The following is a 21,861-nucleotide window of genomic DNA, read 5'->3' on the forward strand; positions in this document are numbered from 1 at the left end:
CCCACTCTGGACATGAAATCTTGGCATCAGAGGCCTCAGGCTCGGTGGGAATTGCATATACCACGATAGAAAGCATACCAATAACTAATATTAAGAAAGAATAATTCTGTTTCGTATGTTCAGATGAATAAAATTGGTGAGAATTTCAGGATTCAGATCTATTTCACCACTGGACAGGGAACACAGCAAAGAATCCTGCCCCTTTCACTCAGCAATGCCCCAGTGGGCCTCAGCCAGTTGTAATCCTGTTCTCCTCATGTCTTCACCCAAATGGAACATTGTCAGGGCTCCTCAGGAAGCTGCAAGAAGATTCTTTTGAATAGGGACTGTATGTAAAATAGTTCAAAAGAGTCCTTGTCCTGCACAGGCCAGATCTGCATGGGAAGTTACTTTTTTGTTCTTCAGAAGAAAGCAAAAACCCACAAGGACAAAAAAAAAAAAAAAAGAGAGAGAGAGAGAAAGAAACCAAAGAAACCTCAAAGAGTTCAAAGAGTGTTTCATCAGCATCTCAGGCCTCAAGAGCAAGGACCCCTTTGTCATCTTTGGTGACTGACTTCTCCCCTGAACTGGATATGACGGAGCATCTCATGGGTGTTTACAGTGAAATTATTCTGCCTGAGCCACAGGGAAGCTCCCCTGCCCTTCCCAAAGCTCTGGGGCTCTTTGCTCCCCTCACTGCTCGGGGTGAGGGGCTCCATGCCCAGATCAGGGACCATCAGGAGAGATGCCTGACCCCAGCACAGCACTCCAGCAGCCTGGAAACCCTGGGGACTGAGCATCATCTGCTTCTGCAACGAGCATCCCCTCTTTTCTGTTTAAGTGTTCAAGGTGAAAACTTTCCCTAAAACAAAAAAATTCCATCTAAGTCGCATTGTCTTTAGAGTTATAAAACTTTATCCTCCTGAGGTTCTCCCAGCTAGCGTTTTAAACTGATGTCTACCTTAAAAAGGTCTCATGGAAAACTGCAGCACAGAAATGCTCCCCCTCCACTCCACTTCTTATTTTCTGTGCCCTTTTGACCCCTTTTGTCCCAGCCACCTTTTTCCCCTTATTCTCCTTTTGCATCTGATCACACTCTGCATCCTCTTTATTCTTATCTTCCATCGCCTCAGCTCTTCTCCCTCCGAGTTCTGCATTGCTCTGGCCCAAACCCCCCTTTGCCTTTATCTACCTCTTCTCTGAACACTGCAGCAGAAGAGCTGCTCTCTGCAAGATTCCCATGGACAGCAAAGCCTGTGTGATTTCCAGCAGGGAGAACACAGCCTGCAGGTGCCTCCAGCAGGGCAGTCACACACACCACAGGCTGTGTTTGCATCGTGATGCACTTCAACCCTGGTTTTTCCTTTGCCTTTCTCACCCTCTTTTAAGGAACTTGCCCCAGCAGCACTGCTGTGGCAGCAGGTCATGGCACAGAAAACTGCAGGAAAAATCAACACCAGAGAGAGGATGGGCAGAAATCTAAACTGGTAATGGGATACTGGGGAAACGTGTCCAGACATTTTGGCGTAAGAAATCGTTTGTAACATATATGATAAAAACAAGATACAATATAATTAGCACAGCCTTGGCAAACTTCCAGCGTGCTGAGCTAAAGAAATGATTCTGTATTTGGTTTAAAGCACACAGAGCTATTTATACTGTTATTTATCCTGTGATCCCAGTGCTGGAGGGATCCCTCCTTCCTGGAGTAACTCCCCATACCACAGGAGTGCAATATTGGCCCACCCTTCCTAACTGAGGCTTCCAAACTGTGGCTTGAATCCCACTCACTCCCTGCCTTTGCACCTCTCACTTGTGCAGAATCAGAGCAATGCTACAGGAACACCCAGACAAGCCGTGATCTCCCAGCCAGCCCCGCAGAGCTCAGGCTGGCAGAGCTGGACAGAGCTCCCAGCAAGGACCTCCATGGAAAAAGACACTTCCCAGCTCTCTTTTTGACCAGATTGGCCAGCAAACAAACTGAAGCTTTTTCCATCCTTTCCCTCTCCCCACCTTTCCAGTGGCCAAAGGGAAAAGGGAAACTCCGCAGCATTTACAAAAACTCAAGTTTCCGTAAGTTTTCCTGAGGAGTGTCCAACTACTCACCCTCCTCAGAGACAGGAAGGCTCCTTCTCAAGACCTCAGGTTTGAAACCACTCAGTTTTGGGGGAAAAGCCTTTCAGAGCTCACCCTGAGCACCCCCAGTCCCCTGGGGCTCCTCCTGCCCTGCTCTGGGCTCTGGCAGCTCCTGCAGGTCTCCAGCTGGGTGACACCAACCCAGGAAAACTGCCAGGTAATGCCACCACTTCACCACTTCTGTTAATAAACTTCTTGATTTGGACTGACCACATAAAACAGTTTCACCACAGCAGCAGAAATTCCTTATCACACGGGAGAGGGGAGGGGTGGGGGACACCTTTTCCCATGGAGGAGAGAGTTTGTGTGCAAGCCTGGACATCCCTGGTCCAGAGTTAGCTGAGAGGAGACAGCACTGGCTGTGGAATCATCTGAAAGGACTTTCATCATCCTCATGGTCTGGCTGTGACCTCAACATGGTCATCAATCCCCATTCAAATCCCCTGCAAATTCCAGCAGAACACACGTGCCAGGTGACCAAATCTGGTGTTTAAATAGAGCTTTTGGATCCATCAGGGTGAAACAAAGTCAAGACGTTGTTCAGAATGTGTTGCAATGAGGTGGAAGACAGAAAAACCTGCAGCTGTCCCCTGTTTTATTTAGCTCTGATTTTAGGAAGGGCAAAAGGGCACTTTTAACCCTCCAAAACACAAAATAGCTACGAAAACTGTTAATCCCAAATGATAGCCTGAAGTCCAAGGTCAGAGTGACAGGGACCTCCTAAAGGGCAAGGTCAGAAGGGACCGTCCTGTGGCTTCCCAGGGTGACCTCCTGCGCAGCGAGACTTCCTCAAAGCAGTTCCTGCTTGGTGCACACCGACCTTTCAGGAGGCACCAAACCTCAGCCCCTGAGTTCTCAGCAATAAACTCGAGGGCCCTGCTGAATTGTCTGAGGTGGAACCGCTGTCCTGGGGAGTTCTGAGGGACACACTCACTCTAAACAGCTGGCAGACCCACCAAGGTGAGGTTTTCCTTCCTGGTGTCCAGGGGGATGTCTGAGCTGATCTTTCAGATCATTCTTCCAACCCTTTTTTCCTGGATTTCTACTTTTTATTTTTTTTTTTTTTTTTTTAATAAAGGTTTCTATTAAACTGGGTGTTGTCACACCTTTAGCCTATTGACTCAAATTTTGCTGTAGGTAAGCACTTTAAGGTGACATTTCTGTCACCTTTCCACTTTCTCCTCATTAAACTAAACAGATTAAGCTCCTGGAATAACAAGAAAAACTGTTTATTTCCAGGTTTATAGCTGCATATTTTCGTTAGAAATTGTGCATGAAGGTTTATGTTCCAAAACATGTTTTTTGTCCTTGTTCTTTTAAAAACCCATTTCACAATGAAATCCAGGGAGAATCACAAACCAAGATGCATTGTAATCCTCTTTTAAAAAATGTTTTAATGAAATTAAATTTGAAGATATCACAGTAGAGCCTTACCCACTGCTCTCAGCTGAAAGAGGGAAGAAATTAAGTGACTTTAAAATGAAACAGGTTTCTCTTCTGTCTGACTGAAAGTTACAGGATGTTGGTAGTGAACCAATTAAAACACATCTTAAAATGATAAATACAAACCAAATGTACATTATCAGCATGTTCAGCCTTTTGTTTCTTGGTCCTGTTTTGTATGGGCTTATTGCAATCATATGTGTTTGGAAGGAGGGGGAAAATCAAATCATTTTAGGAAATAATAAATAAAGAATTCAGTGGAGGAAACAAAGGAGGGCTGCGTTTGTTCAAACATAAAATAAACCAGCGGCAGAGGGAAGGCTGGAAGAGAAGCCACAACAGTCATGGATCAGTGGAGCTCAGAAATATCTAGAAAACAGAACAAAACCTGTCTCAGCTGAGGAGAGTGGTGTGGCTGGGCAGGATCAGGGGTTCCTATTCCCCTTCTTCACAAGACACTGACTCTGCCTTGGGTGCCTCTTGTCCATCCCTGGGATTTGTCACCTGAAGCACCAGCAGCCCAAGCGCCCCTGTCAGCCCAGTATTCACCCTCCAGTGCATCAACAATTCCAACCCCTGAGGTTGGAAAAGCCCTCCCAGCCCATGGATCCCCCCTGTGCCCGATGCCCACCTTGTCCCCATCCCAGAGCACTGAGTGCCACGGCCAGGCCCTGCCTGGGACACCTCCAGGGCCGGGCACTCCAAACCTCCCTGGGCAGCCCCTGACCACCCTTTCCAGCAAGAAATTCCTCCGGAAAGAAATTTTCCCTGTATTTATGTTTTCTTTTTTTTTTTTGCTCCCAAACAGTCACAGATTTGGGCTGGAACAAAGTTGCCGTTTCTGCAGCAGATTTTCTACAGTTGCAGTGAGTGGCAATAAGTATCTGTATAAATATATATACATCTATAAAAATACACCAGCTACAGGCATTCACCATTTTCACATTAAGATACACACAGGTTTTAGAAGTGAAAATGTTTCACTTTTTGTGAGTCTCAGAAAAATAAAAATTTCCTATATTTTTCCTCCCCACTTTTGGCTGTCCCAAGGCATAATTTTTTTTTTCCCTACTGATCTGTCCCCAGTCCCACACCCTGAATAGATTCTTCTTAATGAAAGACTGCAGCAAGTTTGCACAATTTTTTCATTCTTTGGGGCTGCAGGTAAGTAGCTGCTCAGTCCTGTGCTTAGGGGAAGGAAGTATTGAAAATCTCCTTTGCTATTCCTCGTTTCACGGTTTATAACGTGATACTTATAAATACTTTGGTAGCAGATTAAGCTCCAGAGAAATGAAAACATTTAAAAAAGAGCACAAAGCCTGCAAGTGTCCAAATGAGGGAGCAGAAACTCCGCTTTAAGCTCCAGGAGGGGGTTTATGAGATGTAGTGCCATGTGCCATACAATACAAGATAAACATCTGTTGTTATTTCAGTAAACTTAAATCAGATGTTAAGCTTTTTCTTCAGGGGGATAGTGGCACAAAGAGAGATTTTATTTTTTCCCCTCTCCCTCTCTCTCTTTACCAACGTGGCTGTTCCTGTGCCAGGAAGACTGGGAGAAGATTCTGGAGGGGACTTACACACCCTCAGAGCAATCTAGTGGTGATAAGGTGGCCTTTTGTAGCCTCTAATGTACCCTAGACCTTCAACCTTGGATTTCTGCCCAGAGAGATATTTATTAATAAGGAGTCCAGTACTGCAAGGAGCAAGGAGGAGTTACTGCATTCACACATTGAAACACAAATACAAACCCAGATGAATCAACTTTCTCAGGCTGAGAACGTTCAGCCTGGAGAAGAGAAGGTGGTGTGGAGACCTCACAGCACCTTCCAATGTCTGAAGAGGCTACAGGGAAGGCAGAGAGGGACTGTCCATCAGGGACTGGAGTGACAGGACAAGGGGAAATGGCTTCAAACTGACAGAGAGGAAATTTAGATTAGATATACAGAAGAAATCCTTCCCTGTGAGGGTGGGCAGGCCCTGGCACAGGTTGCCCAGAGCAGCTGTGGCTGCCCCATCCCTGGGAGTGTCCAAGGCCAGGTTGGAGGGGGCTTGGAACAACCTGGGCTGGTGGGAGATGTCCCTGCCCGTGTGTGACAGCCTGGTCTCCTGCCCTCCTCACACACCCAGGGCCAGCTCAGGCAGTGCCCCAGCCTGGCCCTGCTCTGGGCTGTTCAAAGGGCCTGTTTATCCCAGGCAGCAGCATCTGGAGCTCAGCTCCAGCCTTGGGCTAAACCTGCCGGGGCTGTAAAAGGAGCCTTGGCAAGGAGGGGCTGCAGGAGCTGCTGTTCCTGCACACAGGGGTTCCCAGCAGAGCAAATGAGCCATGGACCCAGTGCAGAACTCGGGATAACGGCCCAGGAATCTGCTCTCATTCCAGATGTATTCCTGTTCAGCTCTTAATTTGGCAATTTTGTGGCATAGAGCAGTTTAACAATGCGCTTTTAATGACCCAGCATTCATATATATCTTTTGTTTCATTTTTTATTTACCTTAGCAGCACACTAAAACGTCCCCAGCATACCTCAGGTTTTCACATTATATTTTAATTAGTGTTTTTATATATGAAAGACAAAGACACTACTCAGTACAAACACACATCTACTGTACTGCATTTCCCAAGGCACATAATTTAATACCCAGAACACCAAGTCTCTCTCCATCAAAATTAATATTCCCTTGCTGGGTACTGGGTCCATCTGGTAGCTGGGTTTGGGATCTATGGGAGGAGGGAACAATGTTTGTTGTTCTTGTAGAAGTAGTTAATGTTTTATAAACTCATGAAACTCCACAGAATTAGTATCACTGTGAAAGGAGCTCAGGGCAAGCAGATGTGCCCCTCGATTAATTAATTTTAGGTGGGGGTTTTTGTTGTTTTCTTTTCTTTTTAATAGTCACATATTCAATAGGGAAAATGTAAGAGGAAAGACCAGGATTTTTCCCAGAATGAACAGAGTACATTCTGTGCTGCTTATTCAACTCTACCAGTATATTTTCATGATGGAAACCCTTCCAACATCAGACCAGACACAGAGGGTGACCGTGGTGCCAGAGCACAAACCCTGGTGCAGAGGGTGCTCAGAACCACTCTGGGGGGCAGCAGTCACCAAAACTGCTGGAGGTTTAGGGGACATTCAGTGTGACAGCAACCAAGACCAAAACTGCCGTGCCCACCCAAACTGAGCCATCAGTGCTTCCCTGCCCAGGACCCCAGCGTGGTCTTCATCTCCTCACCACCCTCTCTCAGCTCTGACAGCACCATCACTCCGTGCTCAGTCTGGGCTGGGAAAGCCTGGAAGGAGCAAGGACAGACACCCCTCAAGGGTGAACTGTGGTGGGTTGTTCCTCCAGGCTGCAGGTTCAGGCTTTGAGTCTCCATCCCCAGCTTTAATCCTGTGCAACATTTATGGAACATTCCTTCCCTCCTCCTCTGCAGCAAGTGCAAACACTGCTTGGCAAAGAGGAACTGCCCACAAGGAAGGAGTTCCTCGGAGCAGTTGCACCAGAACTTGAACTAACCATAACATAACACGTCTGAATAATGCTGTGAAAAATATATAAAACCTGTCACGGCATTAAAAGTTTAAACATCATAAATCTTCAGCGTGCTATTTACTGGGCTGAGAAGGTGATAGAAACAACATTCTGAAGTGGAATAAGAGAAGAAAAGAAAATGTAGCCTGGAGGCCAGAGGGCAGGGAAAGCCCCCCGGGACCTGGCCAGGAACACGGCTCCAAGTGGAACGTCAGCCCAGGGGCTGGCAGGATGTACCTCAGCACTGTGGACACACACCTTCCCAGCAAACTGCTTGCTTTATACCCTGGAAAAATGTTTTAAAGTCATCTACCAAAATAGATGGGAACTTAGAACAGAGGGAGGAAAAAAAAAAAAAAACCAGATCAGAACTGGCAGCAAAGGAAAAGAATATGGAACAAAAAAGTTCTCTGAAGGTGCCCCTCATGCTCCCAAAAGCTCCATCACAAACTAGTGGCTGGGAAGGGAATTTTCTACAGAAAACAGGGATTCAAACTGCCAGCTACAAGATTTGCTCCAGCATTTGCCAGACTTCAGTACAAATTCGCAGTTCAAGTCGAAATAAAACCCTCACATTTTGTCAGTTTTCAAGCTGGAGCCTTGTTAATGTGTCAGATTGGTTTGAGCTTCTTCCTACAGACATAATCGCCAAGTTGTGATCCTCAGACTCTGTGTTGCATTGCAGAAAATAGAATATTTAGTTACTGTGAAAAAGATTTAAGCAAGCCACTGCAAATTTTGCAACCTGTCAGCCCAAACCGTGGGGAAGTTTTCTGGGGGCTCCAGCTGGAGACCATCCCTCATGCAAACTAACTTTCTTTCAGTTATAATTGAGAACAAATTCCATTTTCATCTGTAACTGAACTTTTCAAGCTTTTGTAGCTCCAAGTCAGCTCATTAACATTACTTAGACACCGGGTTTATAGTTGAATTATACTATGTTTATACTGTGGAATTCCATTACTTAATTGCTTCACTACTGGAAATTTCAGTGGGGTTCTCATTTTTCGCATAAATCTTGAGAATAAACATGTTTCTGTATTTCTCTTAATTAAGTGCATGTTTCATAAAAATAGCCAACACAGACAAATTAAGCAAAGCATCACTTGTTTAATCAAAGGGGAAACTCCAAAAGCTTTGGCACTTGGTGCCAGTGAGAGCTGGAGACTCAGGGCTGTCCACACCTGGTCATCCTGCACAAAACTCTGCTGGGTGCCACACGTCCATAAAATGCCACACACTCATTTTAATTCAACTTCTTATGGATCTTTATGATGTGTAGGTCAAGGTATAGGAGTAGAGTTTGGACTTTTTCTGCAGCTCTCAGAATTCCTTTCCCTCACCAGCTGGGAGGGCAAAGCTCTTTTTATCTCTCCCCATCCCAGCTGTCCCTTCCCACGAACCAGTTGGACGTTGTCTGCTTATCCCTCAGTGCAAAATTCCAGCACTTGACTCACAAGAGCTCCTTTTGCCAGGAGCTGCTCCTGCAATAACAGTGCAGGCAAAATTCCTGCAGAAAAACAGCTTTCCTATGAAGATCCTCTCCTGGAGAGAGCAGTGAGGCTGACCCAGGAGCCTCCACAGCTCGGTGCCCTCTCAGAGGTGGCATCACCTGCCCCCTCCTTCGAGGGATTATGCCCTGGCAGTCAGTGCTGTGTGTTTAAGACACAAGTAGTGAAAGATTGCTACTTGGAGCAACCTTTTACTCAGACATTTTGGAAATGATCACCTGCCTTGGCAGGGCAGCAGCCCCTGGGCTCTGTGTGAGCCCGTGGCTGGCACTGAACCCCGGCCTCACTCATCACCTCCTGAAACACAGCCAGGGCTGTACTTCCCAAATGAAACCTGCCCTGCACCCTGACATCCCCCTCCAGCACAGCCCTGCAGGGAGCAGGTGATTTATGGAAACCAGTTAGTTACACTTGAAGGCTGGGCTAAATAATAATCAATAATTTATCAATATTTTTAATACGACGTTATGGGCTCTGATTTCCTTCCGGCGAGACACGTGTGGTGCAGCAAATCTTGTCCCTGCTGCACCAGAGGAAGGTCTGTCCATGGGACTGACCCCTCAAAGAGCCATCTGTCCCATCTGCCCTGTGCCACAGCTCCTGGGAGCTGCAGCCCACCCTGTGTGCCCACAGCAGGTCAGGACAACACCACTGCCAAGGCTGGACTGAGGAAGGGGCTTCCACGGGGCAGTTCCAGGTAGAGGAAAAAAATCAAAGGTGTGTTTTTCAAACTGTGGCTGCCCCATCCCTGGGAGTGTCCAAGGCCAGGCTGGACGGGGCTTGGAGCACCCTAGGCTGGTGGGAGCTGTTGTGGGCTGGCACGTGACTGCAAGGAAACCCTGAGTGTTCCTGCAACCCCCAAAACCTTCGACACGCTGGCACAGAGATCCTTTGATCTCCTTTCATCTGTAAAGTCCTCTCCCCTTGAAAAAAGCCCTTCCCCATCCCAAAGCCTCCGTGGCCCGTGGAGCAGCCCGTGGCCGTGGCTCTCAGGGCAAACCCACAAGTATTATTCCATTTTCCGCTGAATAAAAGTATTGAGGTTTCTTTGTCAGGGCAAAGCGAGGCTGGATTCCTTTATCCCCCGGCCCTCTCCTCTCACAATGCCAGACTCTGTTTGGTGGGCCAAGGAGGGCTGTCTCCCCAGAGATCCCAACAGGATTCAGTCCTCTGGTAATGGACTCCTAATACTCAGCAGAACCATCAGCCTCCTCCACGTTTCTCTTTGAACGAGGCTAGTCTGTCAGGGGTGGAGAGCAATTTAAAACCACTGGTAAAGAGAGAGCTTAGGTGGAGAAGAATGATTTCTTATCAAAGCTGCCAATAGAGAAGACCCAGGTGGTAGGGCCGAGGGGGATCCCAAAGCCCTTCCTCCTGCCTGGAATTAGCAGATGAGATGCGGTAACAAACGGGCTTTTAGCAGCAAAGCCCAGCCTTTGGATGGGGACGATTAACACCTCTTGGGGGGCAGAGAGGAGGGAGGGAGGGAGGCAGGAGCCTGACACGTCCTGGGGGGCTGCAGTGCTGAAATTACCCTCTGTGGAACAGGAGATCTGCAGGTACAGGAGGCACAGGAATTTCAGAGCCGGGCTGGGGCTCCAGGGGCTGAGTAGAGAATGACAGAAAATATTCTGTGTACGTTCATACGTGAGGAAAGTGGGCAATGGGAAGTCACAGGAGCGTGGGCCATGCTTAGACAAGATGGTTAAAGGGCTCTATAAACATGCTGGGGCTGATTTCGAGGCACAGAGGAGGAGCACAGCAGATTTGTCACTGATTTGAGTGATTTTTCACTTTGTTGCCGGGCCCTCTCAGAGGTGGGTGGGTCACTCACACCCTCCCAGAGCTGTCCCGTCCTGTTCCATTTCTCATCCTAAGTGAAACTAAATTCTCGTTTCTCTATATTTGCTGGGAAGAATAAAAGTAGTTTGTGTAAGAAACAAAGCTATAGGAATAAAGCATGTTCTCAGGCAAAAAAAACCTCAGCATCTGCTGTCACCAAACAATTGGAGGTTAAAAACATGTACATTTACAACCATGTTTTAAAGCACTGTCTGTGGACAGGAAACACCCCAGACTGCAGTAAATGCATTTGGAGTTCTTCTAATACCTTTAAGTGTGTGGGGGGAAGCATAATCTGTTTTGATAACTCCTGACATTAAACAGTGATAAATAATTAAATATGTTTAACTGTTTCATTAACTAAAGATAGATGGAGAGCACTCCATAGATAGAATATAGATCAAAAAGATTGAGGCTGGCTCTAAATTCCCCTGATGTTTTATGACACCATTTGTATTCTGTCACTCACTAGCTTTATGTATAGTCCAAGCTGTGAACTGAATACCCCATTCAGAAAGCCACTCACTCTGCATGTTATTGCAATTTAATATTTTCACACACAGACACATCATTATCTTGGAACCCGACACTGCAAGGAGAATTCAGTAATTTTTCAAGAGTGCTTTTTTTCTGTTCTAATGTGAGCACTGAGGCACAAGGCTGATCTAATGGCCACTCTCCCAATATTTAGCCTCTGGGCAGAGATCAGCAGGTTGATGTTTGTCTGTTTTCAGGGATTCTTCTCATTTCAAACACGTGTGATGTCATTTCGTGGAAAGAACTAAAAGGAAAGGTTAAGAACCTGTCACTGCCAACAAGAAAAAAACTCCTTATGTATTTACAGCTTGTGACTGAACCAGATATATAGTTGCAGATAGATATAAAATGTATATATTGACATGGAAACTGTGTCTTCAGTCTTCCATTACAAAAATACCAGTATGGAAGGGGGTTATTCCACTTCTCCTGGGATTCTGAGGGGGCAGAAATACACATTCCCCTGGGCTGTGTGCAGAGGATCAGGCCCACAGCTCTACAAATTGCAATTTAAGAAAGAAACCAAGCACATTTAAAAATATTTAAAAGCCAAGTCACACCAGAGAAAAGGACTTTAAAGTGGAGAGAAAAGCAGGGCTGATTTCTTCCAAGGGAAATAAATGTCTCTCACACCAATCCCTCGTACTAATCATTAACAGGCTTTACATAGAGACCCAGATACAAGGAAAAACTCTATATGTGCAAATCCATGGATGCCCCAAAGAGCTCAAGGCCTTGAGGGCCTGCTCTAAAGTCCAGCAAAGGAGGGTTCAAAACAAAGCAGTGCTCCAGAAAACTTCCATAGGTTCTTACTCCCTTCTTTCCCCACCTTACTTATTAAAGTACTGGATTCGTCAGTAAGTGATGGGGAGTTCTCCAGGCAGGGAGAGTGGGGGAACAGTTTCTCTGTGTTTATTCTCCAGGTGTGAGATTTGGGCTGAGTGACTGATCCAGGAGAGCCTCAGCTTCCCCAGACCAGCCTGCAGGGCCTTCTTTCCATGATGGGGAAGCCAAATTCCCCAATATAACCCAAGTCACCTGGACAGCACAGCCACGGGCACTCTGAGGAGATGCTGAATGGAATTAATGCTCAGCAGGACATTGCTCTGGTTAACACCCCAAGACTCATTTCACAAACTGCTAAACCACGATACTTTATAAAATAAAACAAACAAACAAACAATTACTGCCCATTGGGTAAAAATAGATTTACAGATGGGTGTTAAATGTGGGCTCCTTCCCTGGCCTACTGGAACAGACCCTGCTGCTACAACAATCAATATTGAGCTGGGAATTGGTTCCTGGGTCACAGGAGGAGCTCTCTGGCTGTGGCTCCAGGGGATGCTCCAGCACCAGCCCTGGGATCCACACATTCCCTCAAGAGCCACCCAAAGACGCTGCTTCATCTGCAAGTGAGACTGAAAATGCCAGAGTGAGCTAAAAGAGGAAATGAAAAACACACTTGGAAACGTGTAACATCTGCATCATCCACCTGCTGGTCTGCACAGCTGCCGGGAATCCCGCGAGGATTCTCCAGGGATCTTGAGCAGGTTGGTGTCTCTTTGCTTCACAGGTGCAGCCCTTCCTTTTGACAGAAATAATCATAAACCCCAGACAACAAATTATTTGGGGAAGCACCAGAACTACCTAAAAGGTCTTAACTGCCCAGATATTGTATTTGTGTGGAAAACCAGGAATCTCTGAACGTCTGAGGGAGCATCAGTAGCTCCTGAGTTATTTCCTTAAGGACATCCCTGAAGATAACTTGGATTTCCTGCAGGCTCACCTGAGAAAATCCCTCTTTAATAGGCATTATCATGAACAGAAGACAAAGCAGCAAAGTCTCTCCCGAACTTTCTCTGGATAAACACTTGCAGAGTATTCTAGCAGGAGAAAATTTAAGAACTCCCAGAGTAACCAAGATCTGGTTTTATTCATTCTATATGGGATACATGAGCAGAACTGTTACTGAGCAAAGCGCTTTTCAAAGTTCTCTGTGAGGTATCAACTGCTTTTTAAACCTGACTATTGTGCCATGTAGGGATTTAAATTTATTTTATTCCTACGTGATAATTCTAAAATAAAATATATGTTCACTCGCAAGTTGTGCAGGTTCTTTATTTCACATTTAGGTAATAAAATATAAACTGAAACCAGTCCTTTTCTATAAACAGAAAAAAAAATATGGTAAAGCAATTTTATACTACATGAACTTCCAGCACAGCCATTTAAAAATTAATTTACATGATTGAGCCCAAAAGGTCCATTTGCCATGAAATAAAAAACACTAAACGTGGTCCTGAAAGGAAACAAAACGCCAGACTACATGTAAACAAAAGCCTTTTTTTATCAGTGTCTGAGATGGAATGAAAGATTTTTAGGCCAAACCTGAAACTTGCAAAAAATCTGATGCAGCAAATTCAACCAAATGATCCCCAAACCCGTGGTGGGAGCTGGACCAACACAAAGGTCATTACCGAGACTCTGCTCCAGGAATCACAGCGATGTGGATCCCTCCCACCTCACAGACGGAGTAGCTGAGAGCAAATTATTTGCTTAAGCTGGAAAAGTTAGTTCATGAGCTTAGCAAAACACCGAATTCCTGCTTTCCCTGCATCCTGGACCAGGCAATACCATTCCTGTGTGCTCCGAGCTGGGCTGGGTTCAGTCCCTGCTCCACCACTGCTGCTTCTGCAGCTCCTCCACCTTCGGAGCAAAACTTCCCAGCCCACAAGTCCTGCACCCCCAGCCCGGAATGCTGGGCAGGGGCAGGAACTGCCTGTGCTCACAGAGCCCTCCAGGCGGGTGCAGAGCTGCCCCCAGCCTCGTCCTGCCCCTAAAACTGAGGTGAAGCTGCTCTGCCAGGAAGGTTCACACAAACAGAACCAAAACAGAGCTGTGGTCCCACTCCCACCCTTCCTACATGGTCAGTGCCACCACCCTGCGTCCTCCAGACCCATCACTGCCCCAGCCTGAGGGGACAAACTGCCTTTGGCTGCTTTAGTCCCCCCGAAGTGATTTTATACCAAGTAGGAAATAAACTTGGTGTTTTTTTCCTCCTGCAACACCCATAAAACAATAACTTGATATCACTCCTAACAAGACGCCGCTGCTGTAAAGTTAAAGATAGGCAAAGAAAATTAACTACTGGTTCTGAGAGCAGGGAAGGGCAAGGGAATAAATAAAGCTGAGTGCGTGCAAGGCAGCAGATGGCTCATGTCCAGTGTGGCCCATCCTCTGTGGATCACTTCTTTGGAAAGGAAGTCCTTGCCACTCCAGAAAATAGCAATCTGTCTGCAAAATGCTGAGGTACTATAGTTGATCATTCCTGAAGTTAAGGAAAGAAACCAAACCAAACTGCATTTCTCCATCAGACATTGATCTGCAGATGCTAAAAGCAAATCCCCTTAAACCAGTTATGGACCAATATTTGTACATTTTATGCACATACACAGGAAATCTCTCGGGTCGTGTCCTCAGCTGGTGAAAATTAGGCTCATTGATGTTGATGCTGATTTACATGAGTTGAGGATTTGGCCTCTCAGTTGAAAAAAAAAAAAAAAAAAAAAAAACAACAACTGAGTTTTATCAGTTTAACCTCCAAATCAGGCACGGGTGCTCTGCCCAGCATTAGTCACTGATTACACATGTCTTGAGCCAGCACTTACATGGGGAAGAGACACACTGAAATCAGTAAAGAACAGGTTTGTGGCTGCGCTGTGGGATCTGAAAAGCACTGTCTGATGGAGAGTGGGGAACACAGTGTGAGCCACACCAGGTTCTGTGTGTCCTCCCCCTTCTGGGTTCAGCAGAGCCCTGGGAGCTGCAGTCAGGCTGTGCTGGGCTGAGCCTCGCACAGTCAGGACAGAGGGCTGGTTTTGGGAACACAGCAGAGGGATGGACACAGCCTCCCCTCTTCCCTCCCAGCCTCAGAGCCCAAGGGAACACTCAGAACTGCTCTAAGACCTTGCCAGCTGGGTTGCACGGAAAGAAAAGCTGGTAGAAGGGGAGGAGGTGGTTGAAAAGATGCTGAATTTCACAGCACTCTTAGTCTGAACTCCAGGAAAAACTGCTCCTTGCACTTGCCCTCCCAAAAACTGGGATTACAGCTGGTACACGCACATTTGGTTTAAAAATACCCCGTGTCTCCCTGAGTGCTCACAGTCCATCTCCAAACCAGGGAGCTTCAGGGAGACAGGCGTGGATTTTCTGCTGGGGAAGCAACCTATGAATCACTCAGTAAAGCCTCCATGCAATAATGAACAGCCAACCTTCTCTGGTGGTGATAAGATATTTTAACTGAAAACATCAGGCCATGTTTAAAAAATGATTACAAATTATTTTAACAGTGTATTTGCAGAGGGTTATAAAAACAGCTATAATATTTTTGTCTTGGATTCTAGAATTACCAGGGTGACAGCTAATGCAGTAATGATTTGTTTCAAATGCCAGTGTTTAAGCTGTATAAAGCTGATTTTATACATTTTTCCAGTAGGCCGCATTGTAGTTAATGAAATTAAACACACCAATCGCATTTGTCCCCAGGGGATGAGGAACTGAACACGCCACTGGTTTATTTTTTTATTAAAATAAATTGCAGCCAGCAAGATGGACTAATTGCCTACAGAATTGAAAAAGAAACATTCCATTGATATAATTAAGCCAATTTTCATGGACAAAAATAGTTATAGTGGATATAAAATAAGCAGAGCATTCAGTGCAGTTTGACTTCTCCCCACCCTCTGTATTTTGTCCAGAACATTAACTATTAAACAAATATGGATCTGGGCCGGGCTGCCAGCGTTATCTGGTAATGATGGCTAAATTGATCCCAATAGCTGGGGCCGGGGCATTGTGTCTCAGAGCTCTGGTGGGAGAGTTCCCAAGCCAAGAACAACAGACCAGCACAAACCCACCACATCCAAGCATGACCTTAAAGCAAAACACCTGAAAGATGTAAAACTACGGGGACAGACGTAAATCACCCCCGGGTTTGTTCTGGGCTGACACTTCGCCCCCAACGCCTGTGCAGCCCCTGCTCTGGGGAGGGCTGTGGTCCAGCCACCCCCACTTTTGTCCCTAATATAATTACAAAAAGTGAATGGCTGAGAGAAGACAAAGTCTTTCCACACCAGCTCGACGGAGGCCGAGATTTACCGTGATCGGAGCATTATTCTGTGGCCTACTGGAAATAATTTGGCTGTCTCAGTTCATTTTCACCTGGAAAATGTCTCCCCAAGAGGACCAGTGGCCTCATTTGCAGCCCAAAAGTGGGTTCAGTGGTATACTAAAAAAAAAAAGCCTTATTAACTTTTTTTTATAAATTGGGGCAAAGTACCTCTTTGGGGGGAGCATGATGAAGGTTTAGTCACCCTCTGAACAGAAACTTTCCCTCCTCCCACTGTCCTGCACACCAAACAGCTCTGCACAGAGAAGCACTTCACTGCATGGAAGAGGATCTCAGATTCTAGTCCTACCCACCAACACATCCCTCATTGCAGGGAAATTTCTTCCCAAGTACAAAAAGAGAAAATAAAAGTAATAAAAAAAAAAAGTCCTTATTCAATATGAGCATTCAGAAGCACGAAGCACACTTATTCCAGGGATGAAAGCCATATTTCATTTTTATTAGCAAAGAGGGTCACATCATTCACTGAATGAAGAGAAGGGGAAAAAAAAACTCCTCAGGACAGGGACACTCAGTTACAGATTTGGACGCTGCACAACACACAACCTACTGCAATAAAAATGAAAATAAACAGCCTGTGAGTAGGTAGCGCTGATGCATGAAAATCCATTAAGAAAAATAAAAGAAATAATAAGGTCATAGATCTTTTCCACTCCGACATCCCTGACCTGAAATTCCTCCAGAAAAAAAAAAAAAAAAAGGCATATTTAAGATCAGAAAGCACAGCAGTAATTTTGGTGTGGAATGCTGGGCAGCACTGACATATCAACAGGCTGTTACCCAGAGAGTGGAAACAAATGTGTTTGCACATCCCCTTCAGATGTCTTCATCCCTAACTGCACACAGACACTGTGGACGTGTATTTATTGATGTGCTGGTTACTCACCCCCACGGGATTAACAGTATCTTTGAGGAAACATCCATGATCCATGAGCAAATCATTATTCGGCTAAGATTGGATGCTTTCAGTTAGCCCTCAGAATTGTGCGAGCTGGTCATTTAAATAATCTCTACTGGGGAAAAAAATAAACACATCCAGTAATAGGGGAGAGCCAGCAAGTCGTGGAAACAAAGCCTGAGCTTGTCCTGGCCCACAGAGAGTACAACCAGTCTTAGGTGCCATCAACTTCATGCTATAGAAAAGGTCTACATTGGAAATGCAGATTTTTCTTCCATTAAACAATTTCACACCCCAGAAGTTTAATGCAACAATGTGGGGAAATAATAATAAACAGAGAGAATGCAAATTTTACAGTTAGGAGGGCAAAAGCAGCTCTGGAAAACGTGGGTTCTTGTCCTGATCCTGTCAGCAGGAGCAGACAGGGATCCTCCACAAGTCAGCACACACCTCCTGCCCTTCCCCAGCTCGCCCTAGGACTGAACACGTTCCCTCCAGCCAAGGTGGCTCCCGAGCCTCACCTCCCTCATGTTTGCAAACTTCCCGGGCCTTTGTCTTTAAAGCACCGCATTAAACAGCACAGAGCTTTTATAAAACATATAAGCCATAATAATCGTAGCCATAATCACAATAATAATACTTTTCTCTCAGTGGGGCCTTTCCTCGCGAGGAGCTCGGGGCGCTCCGCAGACGCGAAGGAGCGGCCGCGCCGCACAAGGACATTTCCCTCTGGTGCAGGAGCTCCCCTCGTCATCCCCCTCAGGTATTCCAGCCCACGGTCGGGGCTGGCTGCAGCCCGTGCGGGATGGAGCATTCCCGCAGCGCCGGGCAGGGAGCGCTTCCAGGGGCTGAGGAGAGGGTGTCATTACCGCGCTGCATCGCCCCGCTCCCGTGGTGGGAAACCCCAGCTCCTGCCTCGCTTTTTGCCCCGGCGGGAGTGCAGATTGTGCCTGTCTCAGGTACGCTTGGCTGTCTCCCGACTGATAGCTCACAACCCTGCCCGTTTCGGGGTCCTCTGGTCCTGGGAGCGTGTGGCTGAACATCGGACCGTGTCTGTTCGTGTGGAGAGCACAAGAGCAATTCTTTGCTTTTCCTGACCTCGCTGTCTTCCTCAGGTATTTTTAACAGCAACCATCAGGAATAAGTTTGTTTTATTTTTTCCCTTTAGCTCATTAAAGACCTCATTTGCTACCACTGAACTGACAGAGCGGCTCCAGCATAAAATCTAAAAAATGAAACAGCTTTAGGTGTTAAACTAAGTTTTTAAAATACAAATTCAGCCCAGTTCCTGCAAATAACATTCTGGTTCCTGACCATAGAGTACCTGTGATTTTACTGTGTGTTGTAAGACCTCTGTATGTGCATTGTCGGCTCGACAGACAAATGCATCTGCACAGACACGTTTTGCATCGACATGGAGGTTTTATAGGACACGGGAATTCAGTGAAATCGGAATAACGTGCCTGTCTTTGATGCACTTTATAAACTTACATTTACACACGCACACGGCAGTGCCCTGTGATGTAAACACACGTGGACAGACACCACAGCCACTTCATCCCGGGGCACGGACACCCACGAGCACGGCCGTTATCGCAGGCCAGGACTCAATCCCCGATTCCTGCGTCTCCTTTGGCACTTTGGCACCTCAAAGCTGCTGCTCTGCGGGCGAGAGCAGCCAGTCCCCACGTCAAAGCACCAGCTCGATCCCCCGTTTGCCAAGTTCCTGCCCAGGCCAAGGAAAGGACGCGCTTTGCACTCGTTCCCTCTGTGCTTTTTCCCAAATAAATCACGCGGGCCGGGTGGGGGAATTGATAAATTATATTTGCAGAATGCGGATAATTTTTTTTTTTTTTAAGAGTAAAGCGATCTTAAATCCTCGGCGATTTTTGTTGAAGCGCTAATTACACATCACTTTAATTAGCGGATCAACCTCCCCCCCCTTCCCTGCCCAGCATCCCTAATTGCCTAATTGAACAGATCCGGGGCAGGACGGGGGGGGACCCGGCGGCGGCCCCGCACCTGCGGCGGTCCCAGGGAGAGGAGCCCGGGAGAGCCTCGGCGAGCTCCCGGTTCCCGAGGGACGGGGGAGCCGGGCCGGTGTCCGCCCTCGCGGCCCGGAGCTCTGAGTAGGGACTGGGCACAAGAACAGACTTGGGAATGGGGAAAAAAAACCTAAGCGGCCGAAAGCGCCATAAATTTTCCTCCTCCGTGTGTTCCAGCGTTGGAACCGTCTGTGGGAGCACAAACAGAGCCGCACGCCGGGAAGTGGCGCTTGGGCTGCAGCCTCTGCCTTCGCTCCTCTCCCGGTCCCCTTTCTCTCCACAGTCTCATCACCCTTCATTTAAAAAAAAATTAGATATAGATATACATGTATATATATATCAGTAAACGGGAAGCCTGCCTCCTTTTCGAAGGCGAAGCCTTAAATCGAAAAGCAGGTCCCGGAGAGCGCAGGGCTGGATTCACAACCATTTCCCCGCCACTCCAGCCTGCCCGCAGGATGCACCAGCTCTGCTTGAAAACTCCGGCTCCAAACTTTGCCTCGGTCATATTCCTAATAGTGAAAAGCAAACGGGACCATAGAAATATTGGCCACCGTTTGCCAGCACGATCCTGCCCAGCCGCGTGTGGCTGGGAATTATACCTGTACTCTGAAATGCAGGGATTTCGAAAGGAAACGAATTTGCTTTTGACGTGCAGCACCCAACTCCTGTGTTGTTTGCCTCCTCTGCACCCTCTCGCCAGCAGCAGCGAGACCCCCGGCCGCTGCAGGACCTTCTCCCCACTCACCCATATTTTATTTTCTCGCTGAAGGGCGAGGCGCACGGAGCAGGGACGCGGCGTGGCCTTCTCCTGCCTGCCCGTCCCGCACATCCCCCGGAGCCGCAGGGCACAGCCCGGCCCGCGGGGGATGCGCAGCCCGGGGGGCTGCGGGGACACCGCTCACCTGGGCACCCCCGGGGCTGCTGCGCCTCCCGCACCCTGACCGAGCCTCGTCTTTTCATTTACAGCCATTACTCGAGGCTCCCAATCCCAGAGGGAAGCCACAAAGCGAGCGAAAACCATTCCCGGCCCCAGTTCAGCTCCGCTGCCTCCGGTACCTGCCGCTGTCCCGGGGAGTCGGACTGAAAATTGCCGAGAATTCCTCTCCCACCCCAGCGCACACGCGTTCGTCCCCTTTCCCAGCCAGGTAATAGAGTCGAATTCCCAGCGGAGCCTCACATCTGCTTAAAATATTGTCCAATGAAATGAAATTCTCCAGCACACCGTGTTTTTACTGCCCCGCACGGCTCGGCGGCCGCGCACCGGGGGCCGTGCGGGCTCTCACGGCACCCGCACCCGCTCGTGGGGCCGGAGAGCCCACGAAGGCCATCTGGGGAGGGACCTGCGGGGTTCCACGATGTAAGCGAGGTTCTCGCTGCCTCGTCGGTGGAAACACTCGTGTCCGTGTTTAATCTGTTTCGCAAATAAATACTCCTGGGATATTGAAACCTTAGCTTCGGACTACTGTTTTGAACTGTGATCCCTAAAAAATCCTCAGCTGAAACCCCATAAACCGTTGGGCCTTGTATTGTATTAAACACCTGATTTTAATCAGGGCTCAGCCTCAGAACAGGCGCTTTCCAGGCGTGTTCGCGGCCGCTCCGCGGCTCCCGGGGCCGCAGCTCCCGCGGCCGGGAAGGGCTCGCCCCGGGCACGGAGCTCCCGGCTCTCCTCCGAGCACTTAAGATACCCAGGCACCAAAAACCTCTTAGCCCTAAAGCTGCAGAGCTCACCGGGGGAGCCGGGGCAGCGTGGCCGGTCCCACCCGCGCTGAAACGCGGCCGGACCCGCATCGCGCCCACGGGGGCACATCTGCAAAAACCCGGCCCCGCACTGCACCCCCCGGGCACATCTGCAAACACACGGTGTCTTTTGCAGAAGCAAAAAAAAAAAAAAAAAAAAAAAAGAAAGAGAAAGGGGGAGAGGTAAGAGGAAAATAAAAAATAAAAATAAAAGAAATGTTCCGCTTTATTCAACCATTCAACTTTGCTTTTTCAGCCAAGAAAGCTCTGAAAATTACTCTTCATTTTAACATCCTAAACCAGTAAGTGATGACTTTTTAAAAAGTTACTATTTGAACGGGGGCGTTTAAAACGTGTGTTTATAGAAAAATAATAATAAAAATAAAATTAAATTCCAGAATTCATCGAAAAAAACTTCGTCACAGCGATGTGCTGACAATGTTGACCACGCAAAGCGTGACCAATCCCGCCCTGAGCAGGGCTGGTGCTCGCAGAGCCGAGGAAGGTGTGCGGGGGGCACATGGACACTGTTGGGGAGCTGGGGGACCTTCGTGGAGCGCGGCGGAAAATGTCGCTACACGAAGGTAAATCACAGGGCCTGGGGCTGCTGCAAAACCGGAGCGGCGGCCGGAGCTCGGGACCGGCGACAAAGAGACTTAGTGAGGAAAACTGGAGCGAGGAGCCGCGCTGGGTTTGGAGAACGGGGTCCCCCCTGGAACGGGGGAGCCCTCCCGGGAAGGGGGCACTGCGGCTCATCGCGGGGGGCCAGGACCAGACCTGCCCGCTGACCTTGGCCGCTGGAAACGGCTCCGAATGACGAACTTGAATGACAAAATGAACCCCGGAGCCCACGTGTGCGAGCGCTGCGAACACCCGCGACCCTTCGCCAGCCACGGTTTGAAGCTGAACGCCGAAGGGTGTCTGGCAGGGCCGGGGCCGCCAGCTGCCCCCCTCACCTGGGGGGATCCCCCGCTCCTGGGGGGGCCCCCGCCGGGGTTCATGGAG

The 21,861-nt window shown here is 47.9% G+C and overlaps 1 protein-coding gene across 5 annotated transcripts in view; it reads right to left on the bottom strand.

Moving 5' to 3' along the window:
* PRDM16 (PR/SET domain 16) overlaps positions 1-21,861 on the bottom strand; it is a 241,775-nt gene that overhangs the window by 218,608 nt on the left and 1,306 nt on the right. The gene's annotated exons all lie outside the window — the stretch shown is intronic.

Source organism: Myiozetetes cayanensis, unplaced genomic scaffold, assembly GCF_022539395.1.
Source record: "Myiozetetes cayanensis isolate MyiCay16 unplaced genomic scaffold, myiCay2020 scf28, whole genome shotgun sequence".
Lineage (NCBI taxonomy): Eukaryota > Metazoa > Chordata > Aves > Passeriformes > Tyrannidae > Myiozetetes > Myiozetetes cayanensis.